The 21,868-nt window shown below is 38.7% G+C and overlaps 1 protein-coding gene across 3 annotated transcripts in view; it reads left to right on the forward strand.

Annotated features, from left to right (window-relative positions):
• The first annotated feature begins 5,182 nt into the window (after positions 1-5,182).
• JAKMIP2 (janus kinase and microtubule interacting protein 2) overlaps positions 5,183-21,868 on the forward strand; it is a 124,006-nt gene continuing 107,320 nt past the window's right edge. For all 3 annotated transcript variants that reach the window (XM_070414658.1, XM_070414660.1, XM_070414661.1), the window contains exon 1: positions 5,183-5,425. The gene's annotated coding sequence lies outside the window, so the exon portion shown is untranslated. The remainder of the gene's footprint in view (positions 5,426-21,868) is intronic.

Raw genomic sequence — 21,868 nt, forward strand, 5'->3', positions numbered from 1 at the left:
AAATTGCCAGTTATAAAAACAGTCCCAGGGATGTACAGTACAGCATAGGGAATATAGTCAATAATAATATTGTAATAGCTGTGTATGGTGTCAAATAGGCACTAGGCTTACTGGGCTGATTGATCACTTTATATATTATACAAATGTCTAATCACTGTGTTGTACATCTGAAACTAATATAACATTGTATGTCAACTGTAATTGAAAAAAAATTGTTAAATCTCTGTCCTTTCATAGCTTACCTTCTAGTGGGCACAGATAAAAAATTTTAAGGTACAAATAAATAATATATTAGAAAATAAATACTATGGAAAAATAAAGTATGCTAGGAGAGGGGATGGCAATGAAGAGAAGAAATAAAATTTAAAGTTTAGTTTTTTGACTAGAAATCATTACAAATACAGTTGAAGTTTCTGTTTTACAAAAAAAAAAGAGGTCTGCTTTTGCTTTAAGTTCCTTTTACTGGGCATACCCTCTCTACCATGCCTATTTTTTTAAATATACTTTTTATTGATTTTTTACAGAGAGGAAGGGAGAGGGATAGAGAGTTAGAAACATCTATGAAAGAGAAACATCCATCAGCTGCCTCTTGCACACCCCCTACTGGCCCGCAACCAAGGCACATGCCCTTGACCCGAATCGAACCTGGGACCCCTCAGTGCGCAGGCCGATGCTCTATCCACTGAGCCAAACCGGTTAGGGCAGCCACGCCTATTTTTATTACTGTTCTGCTAAAGCCAGGGGCACATTTCATTTTAAAATAAATAAGTAACAAGTAGTCAAATAAAAAATAACTTCTGCATGATTAAATATCTAAAGAAGTTCTTAAACAATCATTAAATATATTATTAAATAATGATAACCGTGCTGCATAGATACGGACACCGAGAGGGTAGTGTTTGAATGTGTAAACGGGGGAATTGTTCAAACAGGGAACATTTTCTCTCCCCCGTGGATCCTGTTTGTGTGGACGGTAAGAGGAAACCGGAACCACTCACCCCAACATGTCAGCGCTGGGCCTGGACGAACGCTCCTCATTGGGCCTGGGGAGGACTGTCCCCTGAACAGGGCGCTTCCTCCGCCGGCAGCTGTCCTCCCAGCTCACCTACAAGCCCTTCCCCGTGGAGACAGCGGAAGATGAACACTGCGAAGGCAGCGAGGTCATCACATCCCCTCCCCTTACGCCGACAGAACTTCACTTACTCGGCAGCGCTCATGGTTTAGGTCCTGCCCCAGGCTTCGTGGCCGCAAACATCTCCCACGCAGAACTGCTTGGCCGTAAGGCAATATTGCCGTAAAGGAGATCAATAACGACCAATGAAGGAGAGAGATTACAAAGGACATAATGAAACCTGAAAAAGTGAATAGCAAAGTTAAAGACTTTATTGCAAAATACAAAGTATGCGAATACGTTTTGAATGGTCTGTAGCCTCAAGGTAATAGCACTCAAAGAACTGATCTTTGTTGTTTGTACCTAAGCTCGCATCTTCCTTCTGTGGGAAATGTGGTCCACTCTGCCCTCAGCGGGCCCTCGCCTCTCTTCTCTCAATAGGATGTGTTTCAAAATAACAAGCCACCAACTCTTGGGGAAAATCCTCATCTGGAAGTGAAGCATCCATCTTATATAAAAACTGCTGTTTGAAATTTTAGCCCTGCTATTTCTGGCTTCTGTAAATGCTTGCTGGCTTAAATAATAAGAAAAATAAGACTACTCCCATTCCAGGGAGGCCATTAAACCTTCTCCAGACAAAATTATCAGTGCTGGTGTCAGGCCAAGCCAGTGGTTCCCAACCTTCTGGCCCTTTAAATACAGTTCCTCATGTTGTGACCCAACCATAAAATTATTTTCGTTGCTACTTCATAACTGTCATGTTGCTACTGTTATGAATCGTAATGTAAATATCTGATATGCAGGATGGTCTTAGGCGACCCCTGTGAAAGGGTCGTTCGACCGCCAAAGGGGTCGCGACCCACAGGTTGAGAACCGCTGGGCCAAGCCTTCGGTTGAAGTCTCAAAGCCCCAGCACGTAGGGCCCTTTAAGAACTTGCAAAGGGAACCAGTAAAACCCCATATTGGGGAGACAAAGAGGGTAAGATGTATAAATACAGGAAACTTCCTGTGTGATTTCGCCCAGAATTTGAGAGACATTTTCCTCTGGGCCCACGCACAATAATAAATGTAACTCCATCTCTCTAAGCGTTGCTTGGTTCTTCTCCGGTTTTCTGCAACAGAAGAAATGCTGTTAAGACCACCAGCACCATGTCCACTGGTAACTGTGTAGGCCATTATGAGGGCTAGCTAAGATTTATATGTAATATAAAAATGGAGTCACTGTGAGAAATTCGTACAAACTAAAAAACCCCACCAAACAAACAAAAAAACCAAACTGTCAACCAGCTAGTTTCTTTTTTACGGAGATTGACTCATCAATGGAGAAATGAACTCCTCCACACACACACACACACACACACACACACACCTAAATAAATAAATAAAACAAAAACAAACCCACACTGTCAATTGGTTTACAGTATCTTTTGCAACACAATTTCCTTACTGCCAATTAGTGATGCTGCAAAAATGCTGTGGCAAAGACGATTGTGGGGAAAATCCCGGACAGTGATGCTGATGTGGAAGTGCGTGCAGACTGTGTGATTGACTTTCAGGCTCTGGTGGGAGGTAGGGCCCACCAGCTGCGCAGAGCAGGAGTGCTGAGGGTGAGCTGTAACCCTTTTCTCCATAAATGAGATACCTTTAAGTCAGTTTTGTCAGAATAAGGCCCTAGCACCAAGACCTTTTCCATGCAGGAAAAAGTCCTCTCACACGTTCATATTAATTACGTAAGAATGAGTAACAAATGATTATAGTTAATATTTACTGAACATTTACTATGTACTAGCCATGCTAATGCTCTATATGCATCAACCTATTTAATTGTCACGATGATCTGTCAGGTTCTATGATTAGCACCATTTCACAGGTGAAACACCTAGGTTCAGGGGAGTTAATTAACAAGCCCCATGCCATATCTATAGTAAATCAAGCTCAGGCTATCTGGCTCTGAAACTTGTATTAATCCCCTTTGAACCTACAAATAATCCTATAGGTGAAGAACAGAATATCTTCCTTTTCTGTTAGAGTGGTGTAGTAAAACCTCAATATAATGGACTAATTCGGGCAAGGGGATGTTTATTAAAGCTGTAAGTCCACTATATAATAAAGTAGGTTTTCCGAATTCGTATGCTAAAAATTTGACAACTTAGTTCATTTACCTTTATGTAGGCATGTTTGTGTAATCAAAATTAAGTATGTATGAAAAGTTTAATTTCACATAAAAGTTTTCTATATGTATTACTATAATTTTTAATTTATTTTAAAGAGATCTAATAAACGTGTGCATTCACCAGTCACTGTGAGTAAACAAATGCACACAGCTGGATGGGGCGTGGCTTAGCGCACGTGGAAACATTGGCCAGCACCTGTTAAAACTGCTGCAGAAAGTCACACCACGTGACAACAGAATCAATTACCCCAGATGCAGTGTGATCACGTGCTAATCACTCCCCCGAACATTGTTTACGAGAGGTGACTCTTGGATTTAAATACTTAGACTATAGTTGTAACTATGTCATATTTATTTATGTTGGTGAAATTACTACAATGTTTTGTCCAACATATGACCTATTCACTAAAATTTGTTTAAAAGAACAGTGAATTAATAACAAAAAAATAACCTGTTAATTTAATCATAAGCAAATCTTGGCTAAAAGCATTTAAAAATTAACAGGGTGTTAATTTTCACACATAACATACAGAGCGAAAAATTTGTCTGTTAAATCCAAAGTCTGTTTAATCAAGGTCCAAAAAATCAAGGGTTTACTGCAATGGTTAAACAAGAGCAGATGTTAGTGTTAGAAGAGCCAGAGTATTAATTCTGGCTCTGCCTCTTATTAGCTGTGTGAATTGGGGAAATTTATCCAACTCCTTTAGGACTTAGAACGTCCTCCATTAACCTTTTAATCTTCAGAGTACGTACTTTTAATCTCTCAGGCCTCCCTATATTTGTCATTGTCATCATCATCATCACAGATAACATGTACTAAGTGTTTTCTCACCTTACTTTTCCCCATATTTGTAACTGCCATGCTATTCCTTTAATTTCTTGGATTAAGACATGAATACAATGTACTACTGCTACTGGTAATCTTTATTGTACACATACTACATGCCAAGTGCTTTTAGTGCATTATCTCATTTGATCTTTACAACTACTGCATGAGATAAATACCAGTGTCATCTATAATTTATAGCCAGAGACAACTCACCTAAACCTCAATACTGCTGACCTCACTCCTTGGGACCTCCAAAAGAGCGTTCATGAAAATGGCATGGAATTTACCGCAGGAAATGAACTAAAAAGGCTTGGAACTATCCACCAACTTGTGCTACTGAGAACCCTGATTGCTGAAGAAATTTGTTTCCTCTGTTCCATCTTCCTTTTCCACAGGGTAGTGCCAATGAACGCTGGGACTTCTTCACAGGGGGAGCTGGAAAAACAGTAAGACCAAGCAACTCTCCTGAAAAGAACAAGGGAGAACAGTGCCAAGGAATCAGATTCTTGTTTTATTGCAAAGTCCAGCCACTCCTTTTGCTTTATAACAACCTTGAGTGGCATTGAGTAAAAGATGCTACAAAGGACAAACATATCTGGAGTGATAATAATTTCCTATTACACGACATAATTTTCTCCATATTTTTTTTCTGATCGCAAACTTAATACATTTCACTGGAAAAACCATATAAAATGCACAAATAGCTGAGCTGTTTTGTATGTTACAGTCTAGATTTCGATTCAATTTAAATTATTTTCTTCCCGTGCCTATGCACCCTTGCCCCACTTTTAAAGAGCCGGAGTCCAAGATAGGAGAGCCCAAGAGCATCCCAGAGGGCAGCAGCACAAATTCACTCCCCTCCTGCTCCTCCAGCGTTTCACCCATCTCCCCTCCCCCTTAGTCCGATCGCTTACCATTGGTTATTACCATGACAACCAGCAGCTGCCGGGACGGGCAGCCTCTACCGCAGCAGGGGAGGGGCTGTGGGGGAGGGGGCAGGAGAGGAGGAGCCAGAGGAGGTGTCTGCTGCAAGTTCCTGGCTGCTTCTGAGCTCACCCCATCCTCCGAGAGGGAGGAGGCCCAAGTGGTGATGCTGGTGCTGCCGCCGCCTGGACTGCTGATACTCTAGTGGGGCTGGAAGGGTGGTTCCTTTTTGCACCATCGCCAGCCAGAGACTGAGGGTGGAAAAAAAAAAATCCCAGCAGCCGCTGCTGATGTTGGGTTCGGAGGCTGCATCCGACTCGGTCACAAGGAAAATGGATTCAGTTTGCACCTCTCCCTCCTTTCAACAGCTTCTCCAGGTCTCAGCATGGTGAGTAAGACACAGTGGAGCTATCTTCTTGGTTTAGTTTGTTCCCAAATGCCCTGTGTATACATCTGTGGCCTGCACTGGAACAATGACTCCCTTAGAGCGGGAGAAGATGTAGAGACAGAGATGGGGATGGAGATAGAGGAAGGTTGCCAGGAGGAGAGAAGTAAGAAGGCATCCGCTCCCGTTTAAAAAAAAAATGGTGTTCTGATTTTATCTTAACTGGCTTAGAATGCAGAGTGAGCCACTTGGTTCCTTTCCTTCCAAGCTTAGCTACAGAACCAGGGGGTGGAAAAAGCTAACAAGAAATGGGTGTTATTGAAAGGAATCATTTCATTTGCAGATCCCACATTCAGGGCTAGGCCTTCCTCCAAAACACATTCGGTGCCTCATAAGCTTCTCTGTCTAATGATAAGGTGATTTTGCTTCTCTCCCTCATTGCGTGGGAAAGGTGGCCCCAGAATTGAGCGTCCTATTCCATGTTCTTATGTGCTCTTGTTGAGAAACCATTTGCTGGGTACAGTTTCATTTTCAGTGCATACATTTCATTGTGACTACACAAATGTATACTCTCTGGATATGCATAACATATATACACATTACTTAGCACTTAGAGTGCATTTATGAAACATATTTATGTGCAAAGCATTCTTTGCAATCATTCTTATGGGTTATCAAATGCCCTTGCATGCTTGGAGGTAATTGAATATTTTTGAAAGTATGCTTCTGGTTTGTGAAATTATTCATTGACTTCATCTGGATTAATGTGAGATTTATTCTTGTTATTGCCCATCAGTTTTGTTGTGACCAATTAGAACAGATGCCTGTCATTTAATATGTATCGTCACCCTCGATGTGAATTCATAGCCGGCCTCTTTTCTTTATTTTTAATTAGGTTTGTGGGGGGTGATTTGAGAACCCGGACTTGACAATGATGGGAAAGGGAGGTGGCTTGTGGTATTATTTTGTGTACAGCGTCTTGCCAAATGATTGTGGAAACAAATCAGTTTTCTTGGAATTCTACCCCTTCCCTTTCATGTGTGTGCCTTGTGTCCCAGAAAGCACAGGCAAGCTGGATGGTGAAATGCATTCATTTTATTTAATAGTGATGCTATTTGCTGTTCATTCCTTCAGTATCCAGGCACCATTTTAGAGTTCTCTCAAATGTTGTATTCTGGATTCACTTACTTAGGTGGTCAAGTAGGAAAGTGAGTTTGTTTTGAAAAAAATCTAGGTATTTCCTAAGTACCCTAGCCATTTCCAAATGAATCTGCTTATACAGTGAAATGGAATAAGAGAGAGCAAAGCTTAGCAAGAGAATGTGTGGCTTGTAGCCTAAATGGGGGGTGGGGAGCGGGTATTGTAGTTTACAAATGCTTACTGGGATCTGCTTGACCTTTTATTATGCCAAGGCTTTAGGGCAGCGCAGGAGACTAAAGATGTCTAAGATGAGTAGGGTACAGGCCTCCATTACCACCCAGGATAATGGATTTCATTGAATTAAAGCCAGAAAAATCCTTGCAGGTAAAAGTGTGTTAGTAGTATTACATTCATCACTTGGGCTAGTTTCAGCCATCGATCTCGTCTCTAACAATATCATTGTCAGTGCAAGCATTTTCTACAGTGTAAAATATCAGTATTTTTGGTTTTAATCTTTCATTTTATTTTACCCATCGCTTCCCTTCACTTAAGAATTGTATATGTATTTGAATCAGGTTTATAGTTTAATGTCTCTGAGAATAAATGTCCTATTTGGCTTATATATGGGAAGACTCTTCAGCAACTTAATGGAGAGAATGCACTTAATATGCTTATGGCATGTCATATATTATATAGATGCACGACTCTGTAAAGTCTTGCTACCATGTGCCTAATTATAACAGCTACATAAAGTCAAGCAAGGAAATATCCCCTGGGCTTGTATGTCATATCAAAATTTTAACACACTTCATCCTGAATTTTTTAATGACAACTTTTGACCTCCAAAAATTACAATTTCAGATATATCTACAGTAAGCTTTAAAGAATCAAGACATAGTTGACTCTGTTTTATGCAATGGAAACAGATATCTTGGGGCTTTGTTTTCTTTGTGTTGACTTTCCATGGGGATATGGTTTTATAGGTGATGTTGGTACAATTTGAGCAGAGGCAAATCACTGTAGGCCACGGATATAGAACTAACAGTCATATATTTCAGCTACGTGGTCAGACCTTGATATGAATACAGGTCTAGATTTTGGTGCCACAACTTGAGGTGATTACATAGCCTTTGAGGAGGAGCCACAGAAAAGTGAATTATGTATAAAGTTGAACTCTTTAAGAAAGGATAAGGAAACTAGGATTATTACATTTAGAGAAACCTGAGAGATGACAGTTATTTGCTTCAGAGAAGCTGAGGGTTTACACGTAGGAAATTGCTTCTTGCCTATTTTTGGGGACCTAAAGAGTGGAAAATGGGATTCACCTGCATTAGGAAGAATGGAGATTATAAATACAAAATGTAGAACTTTCTGATAGCAAATTTGAGTGGTCAGTAGGATAACCAGATAGGGCAGTGCATTCTTTTCTCATCAAAACCTCCATAAATATGACCTAGACATGAATTTATTTGGGATGGACTAGATTCTTTCTCAAAAACTTCTCTGCCTTTCTAGTCAACTGTCCATTGAAGAGTGTTTCATATCACGTACTTCTAGACTTGTAACAGTCTAGAAGTACAAGACTCCGTTTTGTAAGGGGCTTTTAAATTACAGAATCTGGATATTTTTTACAAAATCAATTGATCATCTGCACAGAGAAATTTATATGTCATCTTGTCAGGATGCGGGGAACTGAAAAATGGCCATTTCACGAGAGTCCTTTCCCAGTACCTCTATGGAGTGTGATGCCTAATAGCCATATTAAAGTTATCCCTTCTGTGTGGCTAATTTTGAAAAATGAAATGGGGTTCATTGAGGTCTAGATACAAAATAATTCAAGAGCCATCAGATTGATGTCAGAACAAAACAAAATATATATAAAAGGTACATTCAAACCCTGGCTGGTGTGGCTCAGTTGGTTGGGCTTTGTCCTGTGCACCACAAGGTTGCCTTTTGGATTGCCGGTCAGGGCACATGCTTGGGTTGCACGCTCTATCCCTGATGGAGGGAGTACAGGAGGCAGCCAGTTGATGTTAAGCTCTCACATTGCTGTTTCTCTCTTTCTAAAAAAAAAAAAAAAGGCACATTTAAATTATTGTGTAAATGAACTGTTTAACAGCTAATTATCTTTTTCTCAAACACTATCTTGAAAATGCCATTCTGGTTGAGATAGTAAATATTTTGACTGGTATTTAAACTTAGGTAAAACTTGTTTTAATTGGAATAAAACACATTATCTAATTTCTCACTTTCTGATAGGATGTTCCTTATTTCTTTAAGTCATCTCAAAACATATTTCAGTTTTATGTACATGCTTCAAGTCTCAACCAGGAAGAACTAGAAGGAGAGTCAGAACCATTTTCTTCAATTCTTATAGGTCTATCAAAAGATTAATGCTTGTTTCCCATGGTTGGAGCCTAAAAGAAAACCAAATTTATCATGGAAGTTTTAACATAATATTTATACTTGTGTGTTATTCTGAGAGGTCAGTTACAACTGAAAATGTGTTTTCAAAGGAGATGAATTAATTAATTGCAAAACAACTTATATGAGTGGCAACATTTGCATATGTTAGCACATAGAATTTTTTGGAGGATTTAAGATGTACACATGTGAAAAGTTATTGACAAAAATAACGCATCTTATATTAGTCATTACGCCTTGTATTAATACTAGAGGCCCAGCGCACGAAATTGTGCGTGGGTAGGGTACCTAGGCCTAGCCTGCAATCAGGGCCATCTTCTGCCCATTCACCAGTCCCCAGTCCCACCCCGCCGCCAACACCCACCCTGGTTCCCCGTTCGCCATCTGGTGATCTATCTGAGCCTGTGGGCTGCGGGGAGGGAACAAGAGGTCAGTCATTCCGCCCGCTTGCCAGTCCCCAGTCCCGTCCCACTGCCGGCACCCACCCCAGTTTCCCGTGGTTCCCCATTGGCCATCCAGCGATCTGAGTCTGTGGAATGGGGGAAGGGACCGAGAGGTGGTCAATGCACCTCATAGTGACTGGTTGATCGGTCGTTCTGGTTGTTACGCCGTTATGGTCGCTGGCCTTTTATTATATAGGATAATCTTTTGTAGTTCTCATTAATTTTACATTGTTTATTTTTAGCTTGTATTCCCCCGAATTCTATCACTATAAGTATTTTAAATAAGTGGAAACAGTCTCAGAGAGGTTAGACTTGTTCAAGTTTGGGTTAGGTAAATGGTCTAACTGCAGCTGGATTCCAAATCTCCTGAGCCCAATTGTTCCATATTAGAAAATGTAACAAATTACCTTGCCAATTTGAATTTTTAAATATCAAATATAGTAGATCTGCATTAAATGTGGCTCATCTTTATTTGGATTTTTATTTGAATATTTCAGGTGCCATGATTTGCTCTTTGATCATGTTGAATTGGTTCAACAGACTAAGTGTATGGTTAGGGTATCAGATCAAAAAAAAAAAATGGTGCACACAAGAATTATTTTGGAAAAACTTTGAGATTCCTGATATTTCAGAAAAGCACAAAAGCATTTGTCTAGGGAAAAGTCAGAACTATGTTGGACTGCCCTGCACTTATTTTATGACCAAGTACTATTTTTATTTTTAATGAGAGTTTGGAAGGTAACATAATTTTATTCTGTGCTTTGGACCTTGAAAACACTTAGCCATACCTCCTACCTATATGTCCTAAGCATCTCTCCACCTACATGTTCTTAAAAATAGAAAGGGCATTAAATAATAAACAAGTGCACATAGCTTCAACAACTTCCTGATATTTTTCCTGAACAAACACTTTTATACTTTTCTGAAATATCAAAAGTCAAGTAAGTACCTTTCTCCAGAATATTCTAATTTTTGGTGCCTCCCTTTCCTTCCGAATGCCCTAGCATACGCTCTGTCTGACTGGTAATTCTGTGCTGGCCAAAGAGCAAATTGTGCTGTCTGAACTATCATTCCACATCCATTAGCTTGCGGTGCAAGAGAGATCTGTCTCACTAACGACATTCTGCTTTAAATCAGTTTTCACCAGTACAGTTAAAGTTTGTCTTTGAAAGTTTTTTTTTCCACATTTAAAAAAATACATGCTCATTTTAAGAGGAAAAAAAGATAATACAGGAATGTTTAAAAAGAAATTCACTCATAAGCCTACCATCAAGAAATAATGCCTCTTAGCGTCTTGGAATATTTCCCACTAGATTTTTTTTTCTATATGACACTATAAACACACTCAGGCATACAGTTTCATAAATGGGACCATACTCTAAACATTGTTTTATAGTTATTTTACTGTGTCAATGAAATATGTCTCTACTAAATTTTTAATCGCTGTGCATTTTTCTTGATGATTCAAGATGTTCTTTCCCCCACTTGGGGCTCTTTACACTTTGCTTTAAATACTTCTTATGATACAGGTAGAGCCTACTGCTTTACAGCAGCTGTGAGTCAAGCATTATTTTCAGGAAATACAAGATCTGTTACCCAGGCTTGCTACTACCTCTCACAATGGGCATTAAATTAACCTGGGTCATCTCTCGTCTGCTAACAATGAATGACTTTTTAACCCAAGTCAGTGAAATCCCTGTTTGAATCACTGGGAATTGTAGCAGGTGCATGCATAAACAATAATTTAAAATAGCAATAATAAATATCTTTCAGATTCATGTTATTTTTCCTCAGTATGGTAGTGGCATCCTGCAATCTTAACGTCTCTGACCAACTGAACTCTTTTATGAAAAAATATTTAACTGACAAACATTAGCTGTCACATGACTTCTTAGACTAAACTGAAATATATTTTTGGCGTATATATCCCTTAAACCTGTATATATTTTTATTTGTTTCATATTTTATATTTTTTATTAAAGTATAGTTGGCATACAATATTACATTAGATTCAGGTGTATAAAATAGTGATTCTGCATTTACATACCTTATGATGTAACCACGATAAGGCTATTAACCATCTGTCACTGAACGAAGTTATTATGATATTATTGACCTTATTGCCTGTGCTGTGCATCACATCTCAATGTCTTATTTATGTTAAAACTGGAAGTTTGTGCCCTGGTTAGTGTGGTTCAGTTTGTTGGGCATCATTCTGTGCACCGAAAGGTTGCTGGTTTGATTCTCAGTCAGGGCACCTGCCTAGTTATGCTCTCACATCCATGTTTCTCTCTTCTCCCCTCCTTTCTCTCTAAAATCAATAAGCTATGCTTAAAAACAACAACAACTAGAAGTTTGTACCGATTATTTCCCTCCACATTTTTCATCCATTCCTCCCACCCCCTCCCATCTGGCTCTATATCTATGAATGTGTTTATGTTTTGTTTTAAATATGAATATAGTTTTTAAATGAAAGCTCACTCTCATCAAACTCTTCCCCTTTTAAAATATGACTAGTTGGATTCTTCTTATACTTTAACTTTGAGCTTTAATATGACTCCTTGTGTGTGTGTGTGTGTGTGTGTGTGTGTATTACCCTCTGTACACTGTGTGTTTCCTTCATAGCATATATCAAAATTGTAATTTTAGAGCTTTTTGTTTGCTTTCTTGGTTTTCCCTACCCTTCACTATGAGGGTGAAAAATTAAACTGTTAATAACAAATGGCTTAGCACAATATATGTGCTCAGCAAATACTGGCTGACTGACTGACTGAATGAATGAATGAATTGTCCCCTGAAACACCTCTGGCCTAAGATTGTAGAAGAGCTTTTTCACTAGTAGTTCTTTGCACTTTTCTCATCCTTTTATTTTGGCTGTGAAGAGAAAATGGATTTTGTATTCAGATATGTGATCGCCCCAGGATTTTAAATTTTGATAAAAGAAAATCAAAACTCAAAAGGTAACAAATCACACCACTAAAAGATCCACCTTTAAAAGGTGTACACTACTATATGCTATGACATAAATAAGAAAGCTGTGGACATTTCTTTTCTTCCCTTATGGTTCCTTTAATTCCCTTCCAAAGGGAATTGCAAGTCAGACATAGTGACATCATTAAGAGAAAACCATTGATTTCAGTGTAATTTATTAAAATTAATTAGTAACTTAATTAATATTAGTATCAAATTACTTAATACACACTCATAGCTATTTTGCTATTCTAGAAATCCACCCTAATAAATTCACTAATCATAAACAAATTATTTTTTCATTTCTATATCTAAAAATCAAGCTGAAACAAATTGAAGTAATAACCTCACTCAAAAGATAAATTAAAGCAACATCTCGCTTTCATGAAAGTTCTGAAATCAAATATCAAAAGAGTAACTTGGAAGAGTGAGGTATCCTTGGCAAATACAGAGGACTATCTTCAAGCCATTGGGGACAGCCACCTCTATAGGTGCCTAACCGGCTGATCCAGTTAAACTTCAGTATGAGGAAAAAGTCTTCGTTCCCTTTCTTTACCTGGAATCTATATCAAAATCATTTACTGCAATGCTTGAAATCCAAGCATTGAAATGCTGGAATCCAACTGCAGTTAAAATCTACATAGAAAACCAAATCTAAGTTTAGTTGATACTATTTGGTCAGAAAATAATTCATTGGTATTATTTTCAGGAATGAAATTTTGCTGAGATCATTGTGAATCTAAAAAGCCTTGTGAGCCTGTGCTTAAGAACAGAGGATGATATTTTCATCATGCCTTCTGCTGCAAACTGGAAAATGTCCCCTGGAAAATGCTACCCATTATAACACAATGAAAATGTAAACCAAGCAAATGTGCCTCACCTATATTTCTTACCTGCCTCTTTCTTATGCAGCATTTCATGGAGAGAGAAACCTCCAAAAATAAGCTAAGCTCTTACTTCATAGTCATTACTGATTCATATTTAAGTCCCATTAAGTCAGATATACCTAATTTGAGCACATATTTCAAACAAAAAATTGTTTTTTAAAATACAAGAATACTGATGGAAACAATTAGAGGTAATCTATATATATAAAAGCCTAAGCGACCATTACGACCGAATGACCGGAACAACCGGTTGACCAGTCACTATGATGCACACTGACCACCAGGGGGTGGACACTCAATGCAGGAGCTGCCCCCTGGTGGTCAGTGCACTCCTACAGCCAACCTCCCATGGCCCCTCCCCCTGTCCAGCAGGCCCCAGCCAGCAGGCCCCATCTGGCAGCCAGCCCGCCCCAGATCGGGACTGAGCAAGATGGCCCCGATAGGCCCTGATCACTGGCCAGGCCTAGGGATCCCACCCGTGCACGAATTTCATGCACCAGGCCTCTAGTAGTTTAAATAAGCATCATTCTATAAAATTTAGGATATGGTGTCATTCTACCAATAAATTATTAACACGTTAAGCACCAAGCCTGTTTTGTCTTCCTTTCCATTTAGCCTGCCATATCCGATTTCACCAATATGCTGGCAGCACCAGTGACTGACTAGTCCGGATGGAAAGTATAGTGTCAGTCACCAGTGACTGACATGGTGCTTAACGTGTTAAAATAATAATAAGATAATTGACAATATTTTTTATGTAACAATAACCAACTGGAGAGTTTATCCTAAAAATTAACACTGAATTCACATGAAAATTCATAAGATACTAATTCTTCCATTGGCACTGACAAGACAGAGAGAAGGACTTAGGTGTCTTGAAGATATTATAGATCCCATTGCTTTTTTATGAATTTCCTAGATGATTCAGATTATGAAAATGGGTACTCTGGATCACTGGGGTTTCTCTATCCTCTGCTCTGCTCTGGTTTACCTAGACCCAGAGGAAGGAATTACTCCTACTCCATTGGCTCAGTCTTTGTCCCTGTATCTCTTAAGGAGGAATTAAAAGGTAGTTAATTAACCATGAAATGAATTTTGAATTTTAGAAAATGTGAAATTTTTGCTGTATTAAGGAAAACATTTGAATTATGACTTATTTTTAAATCACTTCATTCAATAAAAGCATTTACAAAATTTAGAATTTACAGTAGTTTGAGCCAGGTGCCTAAAACATTAGTAATCATTAAAAATAAACCTTAATTTAAAAAAAAATTTTTTTTTTATATTTTATTGGTTTTTTACAGAGAGGAAAGGAGAGGGATAGAGAGTTAGAAACATCGATGAGAGAGAAACATCGACCAGCTGCCTTCTGCACACTCCCCACTGGGGATGTGCCTGCAACCAAGGTACATACCCTTGACCGGAATCGAACCTGGGACCCTTCAGTCCACAGGCCGACGCTCTATCCACTGAGCCAAACTGGTTAGGGCATAAACCTTAATATTTTAAAATGAAGTAACAGGAAACCCTTTACATCTAGTCAGTTTTGCTTAAAAAGAACATTCAGGCATTTTGTTCTCTTCTTGCTAGGTTGTCTATATGTTAGGCTCCACAGGGTACAAGGCTACACTATGAAACAAGAGAAAGGAAAATATCAGCCTGCAACATAGAAATTGATTTTTCTACCACTGTGCGACCTTCAGGTTTTTATCCTTTATAGAGCTCAATCTCTAAATGCATGCTTAAACATGCCGGAGTCATACTAATGCTCCTATCTGGACAGGTTTGACTACACATATTGTCAAATCTCTTCTAACTGTGGTATATGATTTTATATTTTTCTTCTTGGTTTCTTCTTTCATTCTACTTAAGGTTTTTGAAATCAAACCTAAATGGTTTAGCCACCGTCCCTGAAAGGTAATACAAAGGCAGGATTAATATTTCTAGTCAGTCACTGGTCATTTGCTTACTGAACTTTCACTAACATTTGTATAGTTTGAAAACATTAACAGTCTAAATTTATTTTATATAATCCTCTTGCTTTGAAACATCGATCTTTGGCTGTATAGTCAACTAATCTAAGCAGAATTGATCCGTTCTCAGCTCAGATGGTGCCATCACTTACCACATTCTTGGTGTCCTTAAATGCTGTTTGACTAACGTAAGGATCTTTATGACTGAGAGTAGCTGATGAAATAGTGGGGAAGCGTTTTGTTCAGAAGACAGTAATTTTGCAAAACAGCACTCTCCCTTGGGTCAATCTGAAAAAACTTTCAGACCTGATGCTGACTCATCTGTATTATTTAGAAGAATTGGGGATAACCATAGTTTCAAATTACATTTACAATTCAAGTAAACAATTTATTTCGTCTTTAAACCCTTCCTAGTATGGGAATATAATGAGGCCATACGCACAGTAAATATTGGAAGACATGTTAGATACATTGATTCCAGTAAAAGTCAAGGGACTCTTTCATTACTGTTTTTTCTGCATTTAATACATAAAAAGTAACACAGAAAGTGAGGAAAAAATATAAATCCGGAGGGAAATGGTCACTGAGTATTTAATGAGAGTATTGATTCTGATTCACCTGCCTTCACTTTGTTTTTCTTTCATTGAGCTGTGATTATCAGTACTCCAGCTTCTGCAGTAAATATTCTGCTCTCTCTCTCTCTCTCTCTCTCTCTCACTCACTCTCTCTCTCGTCAAATGCCACTGAGGCATAAACCTTTGAAACTGGCAAATATTTTGAGCTCTTTATTTTTCTTTCAGTAAAAGGAAAGTCTTGGGCTACATTAGCTTCAATAAGGGCCCTTCCAGCTATAAAGATGTTTATGACTCTGTGACTGTCCCTCACATTTGCTGGCAGTTCTATGTCATAATAAATGCTTCCCAAAGAAATAAGCAATGAAAGCACTTGTATGCATGCATATTAGAATAACCAATGGACACAGACACTGGGATGGTGGGGGCTTACCAGGGGTGGGAATGGCTGGGGAAGGGGGTGTCAATCGGGAAAAAGGAGACATATGTAAAACTTTAGACAATAAAAAAGAAAAGAAAAAAGAAATAAGCAATGTCAGCTTTTTGTCATTTTTCTCTTTCATTACGTTTAAGTCTCTCCTCTCTCTCTCTCTCTCTCTCTCTCTGTCTCTCTCTCTCTCTCTGTGTGTGTGTGTGTGTGTGTGTGTGTGAGAGAGAGAGAGAGAGAGAGAGAGTTGCCATTCAGTTTAACAAAAGGTCATTAAGTCCAAGCCATACATCTAAAAAGCCATATAATGAGGTATACTGCTGGACTAATTAGTCAGTCCAATACATAAAAGTGTTGAGTTTACTTTTTCTTGACTTCGGTCCAGATACTGAATCCCTAAGTGCTGATGTTCAATTACCAGGTGAATGATTGATTGACAGGTTTTCTGACTTATTTAAGGGATTGTATCACATTATTTTTAAGGACTCTTCCCACTCAACATTATGAGTGTATGATATGTAGACCCCCAAGGCAGGAGTATTCTCTGTCCTATAAAAGATTTGCTCTGACACATTCAGAGAGTCAATTTCTAGATCTCTTTTTAGAGGCCATGTTGGAAGCCAGCTTGCCATATATGTAATATTTTAATCAAGGTATGAGTGTAGCTCTGTTTGAAAGAAGAAACAATCAAATGAAAGGGTACAGGATTTTTATTTTTGGTTCTCTCCTATTTCTCAGGACACCTTTTGCTGTTGTATATCGAGTCAGTAGAAATTCTTGCAAAATCAGTGAATCCCTTGACTTTAACAGGTGTTCTTTGCCCACCTTCTCTGTCTTGGTACCAAGTTCACATATTCCATCTGCAATTTTTTATTAGGGTGACCTGGTGTGACACAGTGTGAAAGCACAAACCTGGGATTCCAAAATCCTGGATTTAACATGAGTTAAAATAATTATTAACTATAAATATATGCAGGAAATGAAAACCCTAGGATTTTAGATAAGCCAAATGAAGACCAGCAAAGTTGTCCTGCTAAGTTTAAAGCTGTAATGATGCTGAAGGAAAGTCACCAAAGTGATTACATCGCCCCCATCAATGGGAAAAGAACCAAGCTTTCTTAATGTCTATCTACTAATAATTATGAAAATTAATATTGGGGTCATTTCTTTTTTTGGAAAATATGACCTATCGGTTTAGGACGTGGATCTCTTTCTTAATTTACAAAATGAACTCTGATACACCAATATTGTCATCTATTAGTAATTATTCAGTACATACTTATAATGTAATCCTTTTTAGTCATTATAGTTATTTTTATGTACTTATTATGAGCATTAATTGTTCTTTTCATAAAGTATAGATCAGTTGAAGACTTTCATTAATCACTTTTGCTTAATTTTATTCAATGTCTCTATCATTTATTTGTGCCTTTGCCACAGCATCCACTTTCACTCCTGACCCCTTCCCATGTCCTTTTTCCTCAACTTGTTGCTCTATGTTACTTACCCCAGACACCCAGAACGTAAGACAAATCTTTGACTGGCAGACTAGTCCAGTGCACTCAGACCTCCCCTTGTCTGAATTCCTTTCATACTTGTGATCACTACCACACTGTTTAGTGCATCATTGTTCTTCTCGTTTCAGATGTTCTAACTTTGTTTCCACAGCTGGATTGAAAAATTTACCATTCTTCTCCTTTTTCTAGTCCTGGAAGGAAACCTCTGTTTTATGAGTGAATCCTGTATGTCATGTACTATGATGGGTGTTTTGCATGTGATCTCATTTAAGCCTGATAACTACTCTTATTAAGTTGGTATTAGTATTCTCATATGTCATGGGCGGTCACTAAACTTAGAGTTTGCCTACTTTCCTGAGGCCACACAGCTGGTGAGTGTCAGAGCCATCTGCCTCTCAGTCTCCATTTCACCACATTGTCTGGTGGTCGATAATAGGTCACTTTAATGTGGTAGCTCATGTATAATTTTATTTCATTTTCTACTTTTCCATACTCTTGCTTTGTTGACATAGTTGAGGTAAAATGTAATGGTAGAAACCTTAAATATAATCAACTTTTGGTCACTTGCTTTTAAATGGCCTCCCCTGTTCCTGCCAAGTTTTTCTCCCTCCCTGGTGTCTTCTCTATGATATTGTTTCCACACACCAAGACCGCATTAAACCTCAAAGTGCCCAATTCATTAAATAGCTCCTCTATCCTGGGAACAATGTTAAGACATAAATACATGGCTAAGCTCTCTCTATTCCCTGCGTGAAAACAACCTTATCTTCTCTCTTTCAATTTGAGATTCCCCTCCGCCTCCAAATTAAAATATTCCCCCCAATTGTGGAGGCACCAGACTCCAGAGACAAAAGACAATGAAGATGAAGCAATGATTCCAGTCTGTATTCCCTGCAGTGCCTCTAGGATATTCAGAAGCCTGAGGTAACCTGACTCCAGGAGGAGAGAGCAGAATATTTACAGAGAATGCTGAGTAGGAAAAGGCTCCCCTTCAACTGTGTTAGCTTAGCAGGAAGCAGGAGACAGCCTCAGAGCTGCCCCTAAATTAACCATGTTTATACAATCTTGTAACAGTACTGACACATGGAAAGACTGTAGGTGATTATTAACTCCATGAAGAATTAAAACTGGGGCTGGTATACAGTATTAATCATCAGGAGCAGCACATTGTCAAATATAGTAGCCCAGGTATTTTGCTTATATCAGAAACAACTATATGTTTGTCAGCTCTTTCTTATTCTATAACTGATGAGAACACCTTGATTTAGGTGCTTTTTTGAGAATGTTACTTTAAAAAATTCTGTTTATTATTAAAACAAATATTAAGCAACACTAGAGGAAGGAAGATTCCTTCCCGTGTCCTTGTGTAATTCTTCAATTACTCATATTTCCTTCTAGTCTGCCTAACACACACCTGAGGTCATAGTTATAATTAGAATGTATATGCCTTTGTGTAGGGCCTCATGCCTTTTACAGTGGTCCTTGCACCTGTGGAGACCAGAGCGGAGCCTGTAGATTTTGAATCCCATTCCCTCTCACCTTCTCAAGGTCTTTTCTCCTGCAATTGTATTCTCTTTCCCCTGAATCATCCATTTCTTGACCCTCGTAACTCAATTACTGGCACCAGCATATACATATGCTCTTCAGTCTCACATCTTTAAAAATTCCTCTTCTGACCTCACATCCCCTTTAATTACTCCCCATTTTCATTCTACCCTTAATAGCAAGACTTGTTGAAAAAGCTGTTTCTCAATGCTGTCCACACCTACTCACCCCACACTTTCTCCTTAATTCCCTCTAGATGGGCTTCCATTCCCATCACTCCACTGAGACTGCATTTGTCAAATCCCCAAGAACCTCTGTACTGCAAAATTCTCCTTATTTAATCCTTTTTTAAAAATCTTGATCTTTTCTTAGTTTGACCTCTCAGATAAGACTATTGACCAATCCCTTTTTACTGTTTTTCCCTTCATGGTTTCTATTACTCTACACTCATTGATTATTTCTTCTATTTCACTAGCTTCCTCTTTTCCTTTCTTGTGTCTGGTTCCTTTTCTACTTTCCACTTCTAAGTATTCGAGTTACCAAGTCTCAGTCATCAGCCTCCATAAGCTCTCTAGTTACACGGTCCCCAAGTAATCTCATGCATTCTCATCCACAAGATGACAAATCTCATTTCTGGGAAGTCCAGACTCATACTCAGTCACCTACTTAACATGTGCAGTATTGTTTTTACTAATCTTTCAGCTTCATAAGGACAAAGTAGAACTCTTGACTTACCTGCATGTCACACTCAGCACAAAGTCATCCTTCCCATCTCCATCTTATTTAATGACATTAATCCTCTAAACCAATTTGCAGAACTGCCCCTGAGTTCCTTTTTTTATTTGATACTCCATATCCAATCTATTAACAACTTGTTACTTTTACCTCAGAACATTCCCTAACTTGATCTACTTTTCTATCTCTATTTCTTGTTAAAGCCGCCATCTTCTCCTGCCTGAACCACCTTAATAACCCTACAGGGACTGTCTGCTTCTGTCCCTCTTAGAGTAAATTCTTCTCACAGAAAACAGAGCAATCCTTTTAAACATGAGTCAGATCATAACTTTCACTTCAAAATCATCAATAAAGACAAACTCCTTACCACTACACATTGACCTTGCATCCAACTATAATGCCATCTTCTCCTAGTCTCTTCCTCATGCGCTCCACTTTCTATTCCTCTACTTTTCTATAACTGATTAGATAAAGTTATAAATTGTGAAATAGTGGACAATGTTTTCAATGCCCAAGCACTTTTGTGTTCTCGTTATTGGTCTAGTAGCATTTTAATTGGAGAAATCAAACTTGGGGGAACCGTATTATTTCCTCAATCTTTACTAAACTGTTCATTACTGCATCTGACTATTGTACCTAAAATGAAATCTGTGATGAAAACCTTTTAATAGATAAATTAATCCTTTCAAGTTAATAACACACGATATAGTTTATCTGTGAGTTTAAACAAAGTCATGGCTTGTATTATCACTGGTTTCATAGGAAAGGAAACCAGGGTCCAGAGTTTACATGACTAGGCTGAGGTTACATGACCAAGGCTAGATTCATGCCCAGGCCATCTGACTCCCAGAGCCACTGGAATATGATCCCTGACTTAGTTGACTTGTCTCATAAAATCTATAACTTCTCAATGATCTTCTCTAGATTTTCATAAAAATTTAAAGACCAAGTTTACTCCTGTGGGTAGAGCTAATAAGATGATGTCTCCCTAATACCACATATTACAGCCTTTGCTCTGCTATCACAGTGAAGAACTAAGGCAAGGACTTCCATTTCTAAGAGTTTTCCCCTATCCTCAATAGTCCATCCCACTAGAGAAAAGATCTGTGGATAATTTGTATTTTTTGTCCCAGTGGCTATTTCTATCCCCTTGTCTTTTGGGTTCTTCATATTTGGTAGTAATATTTTCTGTGAATGGAGTGGGTCCTACTGGGTGTAATTACTATACAGAGCATGTCAGCCAACCTTAACCCACCACTGTGCCTGCCCTTTTTTGATTCATGCCTTTTTAATTCACAGGGACTCTTTTTCTCCACATAAATCAGTCTCCTTAATCAAGTAGCGTAAATTATAGCATATATGTGAAATTCCACCAGCCTCTTCCTCATGTGAATTAAATTAGCATAGGTTAGGGAAGAAGCCAAGTACTTACTGAGTGCATATTATAAATGACAGCATATAGCACAGTTACCTGAACACAGGAAGCACTTCATTATTGTTCCTTTTTCTTGTCTTCCTTTTTTCACCCCCCTACCCTCTGCCCTTCTGATGTTTTGTTCGCTGTTGCTCACCTGTGTTAACAGATGGCAAAGTCTAGAAACAGCAGTTACCACATAGGAAGGGTAGAGCACTGGCTGTTTATCTTGACAAGTCCAATGGGAGGACAAATGTGTGCAGCCCTGCACTTCCTCGGTGACTAGATGACTGGGTGCCTGTCCACCCACCTTTCCTCCTCTCAGTCCCTGTTCTCTGTTTACCTGTCCCCAGTTTCCATTGAGTGGGGAAGCGGTCCCACAAGCAACTGTCTTAAGGA

This window comes from Myotis yumanensis, unplaced genomic scaffold (assembly GCF_028538775.1).
Source record: "Myotis yumanensis isolate MYYU_CA2020_CCGP unplaced genomic scaffold, mMyoYum1.0.hap1 SCAF_5, whole genome shotgun sequence".
Classification (NCBI taxonomy): domain Eukaryota; kingdom Metazoa; phylum Chordata; class Mammalia; order Chiroptera; family Vespertilionidae; genus Myotis; species Myotis yumanensis.